Below are 10,461 nucleotides of genomic sequence, written 5' to 3' on the forward strand. Positions count from 1 at the left end.
TATACGTATATCTTGAACAAGACTTTCTTATAAATATCTTATCTTGTTCAGATATTTTACTTGTTTCAACTTTCTTATAAATATCTTATTGAAACAAGTTTCATACATTCGTTTCATATAATAACATGGTTTGACCAATCGTGGAGGCGCGTATAGCTCAGAACATCCATCTCTCGCGGAAGCACGTAACCACTGCGCTGGACAAAATCGACACAAGTGCCGAGGAAGCGCGGACAGGACGCATGCTGGACTGCGAGAAATCGATGCCATCCGCTCGCGCTGGGCATAAACGAAGTAGGACACCTCTATTATTTAACGAATTTTTCTCTTTATTCTGTCTTTAAAAGACAGAAATTTTTTTCTCTTTAATTCTATTTTCTCTTTTTCATACCTTAGTCGCTCGGACATAAGAGTCGATGCTCAGTTAGTACGAGTAAACACAAAAGTGAATACAAGTCACCAACCTCCACTAAGGGAAGGCTCGCCACATAAGGGCCATTCGGTCTAGGACACCGACCCGTGGCAATGCTGTGTAGAGAATAATTCGATACGAAGCACGGTACGAAACAGTCAAGACCGAAGTCTCGAGGCGCCCATGACTGCTTCTCGACCGAGATCGTAGAATAGCCACAGACGCGCGCTGCACCGACCGACTCGACCGAACCGTCGACTCTCTTATAGATACCGAACGGCCGGCCGGGACGCCGGCGCCGCGCGGTCAATAGCACGCGCGCTTATGGCCGCAAACCGCCGCGGCAACAGACCTCCCGGCGGGGCTGTTGGAACTTAGAGCGAAAAAAGTATAAAAATTTTTTTCACAAAATATAATAAATTTTAACATTTCTATATTATTTTACACAAAATAACCAACTTTTCATAATTCACCGAACTTTGAAAATTTTTCTAAGTCCCACAAATAAGAGGAAAATTTTTAAGTATCGGTCCTAGACGATTTTCGACGTGATATCACTGTAATATAGACGGTTTCTAACAATATGTATCATAACACCAAACTCGCTACAATTATTATTTATCGAGTTATTAGCAAATAATGGACGGATGTGCTACTCCGTCGGACGTTCGACGAAAATTTTTCTAAGTCCCACCGCCAAGAGGAAACTTTTTCCCTATCGGTCCTAGACGATTTTCGACGTGATATCACTGTAATATAGACGGTTTCTAACAATATATATCATAACACCAAACTCGCTACAATTATTATTTATCGAGTTATTAGCAAATAATGGACGGATGTGCTACTCCGTCGACAAAACTCTGGAAATTTTTCTAAGTCCCACCGCTAAGAGGAAACTTTTTCCGTATCGGTCCTAGACGATTTTCGACGTGATATCACTGTAATATAGACGGTTTCTAACAATATATGTCATAACACCAAACTCGCTACAATTATTATTTATCGAGTTATTAGCAAATAATGGACGGATGTGCTACTCCGTCGACAAAACTCTGGAAATTTTTCTAAGTCCCACCGCTAAGAGGAAACTTTTTCCGTATCGGTCCTAGACGATTTTCGACGTGATATCACTGTAATATAGACGGTTTCTAACAATATGTATCATAACACCAAACTCGCTACAATTATTATTTATCGAGTTATTAGCAAATAATGGACGGATGTGCTACTCCGTCGACAAAACTCTGGAAATTTTTCTAAGTCCCACCGCCAAGAGGAAACTTTTTCCCTATCGGTCCTAGACGATTTTCGACGTGATATCACTGTAATATAGACGGTTTCTAACAATATATATCATAACACCAAACTCGCTACAATTATTATTTATCGAGTTATTAGCAAATAATGGACGGATGTGCTACTCCGTCGACAAAACTCTGGAAATTTTTCTAAGTCCCACCGCCAAGAGGAAACTTTTTCCCTATCGGTCCTAGACGATTTTCGACGTGATATCACTGTAATATAGACGGTTTCTAACAATATATATCATAACACCAAACTCGCTACAATTATTATTTATCGAGTTATTAGCAAATAATGGACGGATGTGCTACTCCGTCGGACGTTCGACGAAAATTTTTCTAAGTCCCACCGCCAAGAGGAAACTTTTTCCCTATCGGTCCTAGACGATTTTCGACGTGATATCACTGTAATATAGACGGTTTCTAACAATATATATCATAACACCAAACTCGCTACAATTATTATTTATCGAGTTATTAGCAAATAATGGACGGATGTGCTACTCCGTCGACAAAACTCTGGAAATTTTTCTAAGTCCCACCGCCAAGAGGAAACTTTTTCCCTATCGGTCCTAGACGATTTTCGACGTGATATCACTGTAATATAGACGGTTTCTAACAATATATATCATAACACCAAACTCGCTACAATTATTATTTATCGAGTTATTAGCAAATAATGGACGGATGTGCTACTCCGTCGACAAAACTCTGGAAATTTTTCTAAGTCCCACCGCCAAGAGGAAACTTTTTCCCTATCGGTCCTAGACGATTTTCGACGTGATATCACTGTAATATAGACGGTTTCTAACAATATATATCATAACACCAAACTCGCTACAATTATTATTTATCGAGTTATTAGCAAATAATGGACGGATGTGCTACTCCGTCGGACGTTCGACGAAAATTTTTCTAAGTCCCACCGCCAAGAGGAAACTTTTTCCCTATCGGTCCTAGACGATTTTCGACGTGATATCACTGTAATATAGACGGTTTCTAACAATATATATCATAACACCAAACTCGCTACAATTATTATTTATCGAGTTATTAGCAAATAATGGACGGATGTGCTACTCCGTCGACAAAACTCTGGAAATTTTTCCAAGTCCCACCGCCAAGAGGAAACTTTTTCCCTATCGGTCCTAGACGATTTTCGACGTGATATCACTGTAATATAGACGGTTTCTAACAATATATATCATAACACCAAACTCGCTACAATTATTATTTATCGAGTTATTAGCAAATAATGGACGGATGTGCTACTCCGTCGGACGTTCGACGAAAATTTTTCTAAGTCCCACCGCCAAGAGGAAACTTTTTCCCTATCGGTCCTAGACGATTTTCGACGTGATATCACTGTAATATAGACGGTTTCTAACAATATATATCATAACACCAAACTCGCTACAATTATTATTTATCGAGTTATTAGCAAATAATGGACGGATGTGCTACTCCGTCGACAAAACTCTGGAAATTTTTCTAAGTCCCACCGCCAAGAGGAAACTTTTTCCCTATCGGTCCTAGACGATTTTCGACGTGATATCACTGTAATATAGACGGTTTCTAACAATATATATCATAACACCAAACTCGCTACAATTATTATTTATCGAGTTATTAGCAAATAATGGACGGATGTACTACTCCGTCGGACGTTCGACGAAAATTTTTCTAAGTCCCACCGCCAAGAGGAAACTTTTTCCCTATCGGTCCTAGACGATTTTCGACGTGATATCACTGTAATATAGACGGTTTCTAACAATATATATCATAACACCAAACTCGCTACAATTATTATTTATCGAGTTATTAGCAAATAATGGACGGATGTGCTACTCCGTCGACAAAACTCTGGAAATTTTTCTAAGTCCCACCGCCAAGAGGAAACTTTTTCCCTATCGGTCCTAGACGATTTTCGACGTGATATCACTGTAATATAGACGGTTTCTAACAATATATATCATAACACCAAACTCGCTACAATTATTATTTATCGAGTTATTAGCAAATAATGGACGGATGTGCTACTCCGTCGACAAAACTCTGGAAATTTTTCTAAGTCCCACCGCCAAGAGGAAACTTTTTCCCTATCGGTCCTAGACGATTTTCGACGTGATATCACTGTAATATAGACGGTTTCTAACAATATATATCATAACACCAAACTCGCTACAATTATTATTTATCGAGTTATTAGCAAATAATGGACGGATGTGCTACTCCGTCGGACGTTCGACGAAAATTTTTCTAAGTCCCACCGCCAAGAGGAAACTTTTTCCCTATCGGTCCTAGACGATTTTCGACGTGATATCACTGTAATATAGACGGTTTCTAACAATATATATCATAACACCAAACTCGCTACAATTATTATTTATCGAGTTATTAGCAAATAATGGACGGATGTGCTACTCCGTCGACAAAACTCTGGAAATTTTTCCAAGTCCCACCGCCAAGAGGAAACTTTTTCCCTATCGGTCCTAGACGATTTTCGACGTGATATCACTGTAATATAGACGGTTTCTAACAATATATATCATAACACCAAACTCGCTACAATTATTATTTATCGAGTTATTAGCAAATAATGGACGGATGTGCTACTCCGTCGGACGTTCGACGAAAATTTTTCTAAGTCCCACCGCCAAGAGGAAACTTTTTCCCTATCGGTCCTAGACGATTTTCGACGTGATATCACTGTAATATAGACGGTTTCTAACAATATATATCATAACACCAAACTCGCTACAATTATTATTTATCGAGTTATTAGCAAATAATGGACGGATGTGCTACTCCGTCGACAAAACTCTGGAAATTTTTCTAAGTCCCACCGCCAAGAGGAAACTTTTTCCCTATCGGTCCTAGACGATTTTCGACGTGATATCACTGTAATATAGACGGTTTCTAACAATATATATCATAACACCAAACTCGCTACAATTATTATTTATCGAGTTATTAGCAAATAATGGACGGATGTACTACTCCGTCGGACGTTCGACGAAAATTTTTCTAAGTCCCACCGCCAAGAGGAAACTTTTTCCCTATCGGTCCTAGACGATTTTCGACGTGATATCACTGTAATATAGACGGTTTCTAACAATATATATCATAACACCAAACTCGCTACAATTATTATTTATCGAGTTATTAGCAAATAATGGACGGATGTGCTACTCCGTCGACAAAACTCTGGAAATTTTTCTAAGTCCCACCGCCAAGAGGAAACTTTTTCCCTATCGGTCCTAGACGATTTTCGACGTGATATCACTGTAATATAGACGGTTTCTAACAATATATATCATAACACCAAACTCGCTACAATTATTATTTATCGAGTTATTAGCAAATAATGGACGGATGTGCTACTCCGTCGACAAAACTCTGGAAATTTTTCTAAGTCCCACCGCCAAGAGGAAACTTTTTCCCTATCGGTCCTAGACGATTTTCGACGTGATATCACTGTAATATAGACGGTTTCTAACAATATATATCATAACACCAAACTCGCTACAATTATTATTTATCGAGTTATTAGCAAATAATGGACGGATGTGCTACTCCGTCGGACGTTCGACGAAAATTTTTCTAAGTCCCACCGCCAAGAGGAAACTTTTTCCCTATCGGTCCTAGACGATTTTCGACGTGATATCACTGTAATATAGACGGTTTCTAACAATATATATCATAACACCAAACTCGCTACAATTATTATTTATCGAGTTATTAGCAAATAATGGACGGATGTGCTACTCCGTCGACAAAACTCTGGAAATTTTTCCAAGTCCCACCGCCAAGAGGAAACTTTTTCCCTATCGGTCCTAGACGATTTTCGACGTGATATCACTGTAATATAGACGGTTTCTAACAATATATATCATAACACCAAACTCGCTACAATTATTATTTATCGAGTTATTAGCAAATAATGGACGGATGTGCTACTCCGTCGACAAAACTCTGGAAATTTTTCTAAGTCCCACCGCCAAGAGGAAACTTTTTCCCTATCGGTCCTAGACGATTTTCGACGTGATATCACTGTAATATAGACGGTTTCTAACAATATATGTCATAACACCAAACTCGCTACAATTATTATTTATCGAGTTATTAGCAAATAATGGACGGATGTGCTACTCCGTCGACAAAACTCTGGAAATTTTTCTAAGTCCCACCGCTAAGAGGAAACTTTTTCCGTATCGGTCCTAGACGATTTTCGACGTGATATCACTGTAATATAGACGGTTTCTAACAATATGTATCATAACACCAAACTCGCTACAATTATTATTTATCGAGTTATTAGCAAATAATGGACGGATGTGCTACTCCGTCGGACGTTCGACGAAAATTTTTCTAAGTCCCACCGCCAAGAGGAAACTTTTTCCCTATCGGTCCTAGACGATTTTCGACGTGATATCACTGTAATATAGACGGTTTCTAACAATATATATCATAACACCAAACTCGCTACAATTATTATTTATCGAGTTATTAGCAAATAATGGACGGATGTACTACTCCGTCGGACGTTCGACGAAAATTTTTCTAAGTCCCACCGCTAAGAGGAAACTTTTTCCGTATCGGTCCTAGACGATTTTCGACGTGATATCACTGTAATATAGACGGTTTCTAACAATATATATCATAACACCAAACTCGCTACAATTATTATTTATCGAGTTATTAGCAAATAATGGACGGATGTACTACTCCGTCGGACGTTCGACGAAAATTTTTCTAAGTCCCACCGCTAAGAGGAAACTTTTTCCCTATCGGCCCTAGACGATTTTCGACGTGATATCACTGTAATATAGACGGTTTCTAACAATATATATCATAACACCAAACTCGCTACAATTATTATTTATCGAGTTATTAGCAAATAATGGACGGATGTGCTACTCCGTCGACAAAACTCTGGAAATTTTTCTAAGTCCCACCGCTAAGAGGAAACTTTTTCCGTATCGGTCCTAGACGATTTTCGACGTGATATCACTGTAATATAGACGGTTTCTAACAATATATATCATAACACCAAACTCGCTACAATTATTATTTATCGAGTTATTAGCAAATAATGGACGGATGTACTACTCCGTCGGACGTTCGACGAAAATTTTTCTAAGTCCCACCGCCAAGAGGAAACTTTTTCCCTATCGGTCCTAGACGATTTTCGACGTGATATCACTGTAATATAGACGGTTTCTAACAATATATATCATAACACCAAACTCGCTACAATTATTATTTATCGAGTTATTAGCAAATAATGGACGGATGTGCTACTCCGTCGACAAAACTCTGGAAATTTTTCTAAGTCCCACCGCCAAGAGGAAACTTTTTCCCTATCGGTCCTAGACGATTTTCGACGTGATATCACTGTAATATAGACGGTTTCTAACAATATATGTCATAACACCAAACTCGCTACAATTATTATTTATCGAGTTATTAGCAAATAATGGACGGATGTGCTACTCCGTCGACAAAACTCTGGAAATTTTTCTAAGTCCCACCGCTAAGAGGAAACTTTTTCCGTATCGGTCCTAGACGATTTTCGACGTGATATCACTGTAATATAGACGGTTTCTAACAATATGTATCATAACACCAAACTCGCTACAATTATTATTTATCGAGTTATTAGCAAATAATGGACGGATGTGCTACTCCGTCGGACGTTCGACGAAAATTTTTCTAAGTCCCACCGCCAAGAGGAAACTTTTTCCCTATCGGTCCTAGACGATTTTCGACGTGATATCACTGTAATATAGACGGTTTCTAACAATATATATCATAACACCAAACTCGCTACAATTATTATTTATCGAGTTATTAGCAAATAATGGACGGATGTGCTACTCCGTCGACAAAACTCTGGAAATTTTTCCAAGTCCCACCGCCAAGAGGAAACTTTTTCCCTATCGGTCCTAGACGATTTTCGACGTGATATCACTGTAATATAGACGGTTTCTAACAATATATATCATAACACCAAACTCGCTACAATTATTATTTATCGAGTTATTAGCAAATAATGGACGGATGTGCTACTCCGTCGACAAAACTCTGGAAATTTTTCTAAGTCCCACCGCCAAGAGGAAACTTTTTCCCTATCGGTCCTAGACGATTTTCGACGTGATATCACTGTAATATAGACGGTTTCTAACAATATATGTCATAACACCAAACTCGCTACAATTATTATTTATCGAGTTATTAGCAAATAATGGACGGATGTGCTACTCCGTCGACAAAACTCTGGAAATTTTTCTAAGTCCCACCGCTAAGAGGAAACTTTTTCCGTATCGGTCCTAGACGATTTTCGACGTGATATCACTGTAATATAGACGGTTTCTAACAATATATATCATAACACCAAACTCGCTACAATTATTATTTATCGAGTTATTAGCAAATAATGGACGGATGTACTACTCCGTCGGACGTTCGACGAAAATTTTTCTAAGTCCCACCGCTAAGAGGAAACTTTTTCCCTATCGGTCCTAGACGATTTTCGACGTGATATCACTGTAATATAGACGGTTTCTAACAATATATATCATAACACCAAACTCGCTACAATTATTATTTATCGAGTTATTAGCAAATAATGGACGGATGTGCTACTCCGTCGACAAAACTCTGGAAATTTTTCTAAGTCCCACCGCTAAGAGGAAACTTTTTCCGTATCGGTCCTAGACGATTTTCGACGTGATATCACTGTAATATAGACGGTTTCTAACAATATATATCATAACACCAAACTCGCTACAATTATTATTTATCGAGTTATTAGCAAATAATGGACGGATGTACTACTCCGTCGGACGTTCGACGAAAATTTTTCTAAGTCCCACCGCTAAGAGGAAACTTTTTCCCTATCGGTCCTAGACGATTTTCGACGTGATATCACTGTAATATAGACGGTTTCTAACAATATATGTCATAACACCAAACTCGCTACAATTATTATTTATCGAGTTATTAGCAAATAATGGACGGATGTGCTACTCCGTCGACAAAACTCTGGAAATTTTTCTAAGTCCCACCGCTAAGAGGAAACTTTTTCCGTATCGGTCCTAGACGATTTTCGACGTGATATCACTGTAATATAGACGGTTTCTAACAATATATATCATAACACCAAACTCGCTACAATTATTATTTATCGAGTTATTAGCAAATAATGGACGGATGTGCTACTCCGTCGGACGTTCGACGAAAATTTTTCTAAGTCCCACCGCCAAGAGGAAACTTTTTCCCTATCGGTCCTAGACGATTTTCGACGTGATATCACTGTAATATAGACGGTTTCTAACAATATATATCATAACACCAAACTCGCTACAATTATTATTTATCGAGTTATTAGCAAATAATGGACGGATGTGCTACTCCGTCGACAAAACTCTGGAAATTTTTCCAAGTCCCACCGCCAAGAGGAAACTTTTTCCCTATCGGTCCTAGACGATTTTCGACGTGATATCACTGTAATATAGACGGTTTCTAACAATATATATCATAACACCAAACTCGCTACAATTATTATTTATCGAGTTATTAGCAAATAATGGACGGATGTGCTACTCCGTCGGACGTTCGACGAAAATTTTTCTAAGTCCCACCGCCAAGAGGAAACTTTTTCCCTATCGGTCCTAGACGATTTTCGACGTGATATCACTGTAATATAGACGGTTTCTAACAATATATATCATAACACCAAACTCGCTACAATTATTATTTATCGAGTTATTAGCAAATAATGGACGGATGTGCTACTCCGTCGACAAAACTCTGGAAATTTTTCTAAGTCCCACCGCCAAGAGGAAACTTTTTCCCTATCGGTCCTAGACGATTTTCGACGTGATATCACTGTAATATAGACGGTTTCTAACAATATATATCATAACACCAAACTCGCTACAATTATTATTTATCGAGTTATTAGCAAATAATGGACGGATGTACTACTCCGTCGGACGTTCGACGAAAATTTTTCTAAGTCCCACCGCCAAGAGGAAACTTTTTCCCTATCGGTCCTAGACGATTTTCGACGTGATATCACTGTAATATAGACGGTTTCTAACAATATATATCATAACACCAAACTCGCTACAATTATTATTTATCGAGTTATTAGCAAATAATGGACGGATGTGCTACTCCGTCGACAAAACTCTGGAAATTTTTCTAAGTCCCACCGCCAAGAGGAAACTTTTTCCCTATCGGTCCTAGACGATTTTCGACGTGATATCACTGTAATATAGACGGTTTCTAACAATATATATCATAACACCAAACTCGCTACAATTATTATTTATCGAGTTATTAGCAAATAATGGACGGATGTGCTACTCCGTCGACAAAACTCTGGAAATTTTTCTAAGTCCCACCGCCAAGAGGAAACTTTTTCCCTATCGGTCCTAGACGATTTTCGACGTGATATCACTGTAATATAGACGGTTTCTAACAATATATATCATAACACCAAACTCGCTACAATTATTATTTATCGAGTTATTAGCAAATAATGGACGGATGTGCTACTCCGTCGGACGTTCGACGAAAATTTTTCTAAGTCCCACCGCCAAGAGGAAACTTTTTCCCTATCGGTCCTAGACGATTTTCGACGTGATATCACTGTAATATAGACGGTTTCTAACAATATATATCATAACACCAAACTCGCTACAATTATTATTTATCGAGTTATTAGCAAATAAT

Source organism: Halictus rubicundus, unplaced genomic scaffold (assembly GCF_050948215.1).
Source record: "Halictus rubicundus isolate RS-2024b unplaced genomic scaffold, iyHalRubi1_principal scaffold1002, whole genome shotgun sequence".
NCBI lineage: Eukaryota > Metazoa > Arthropoda > Insecta > Hymenoptera > Halictidae > Halictus > Halictus rubicundus.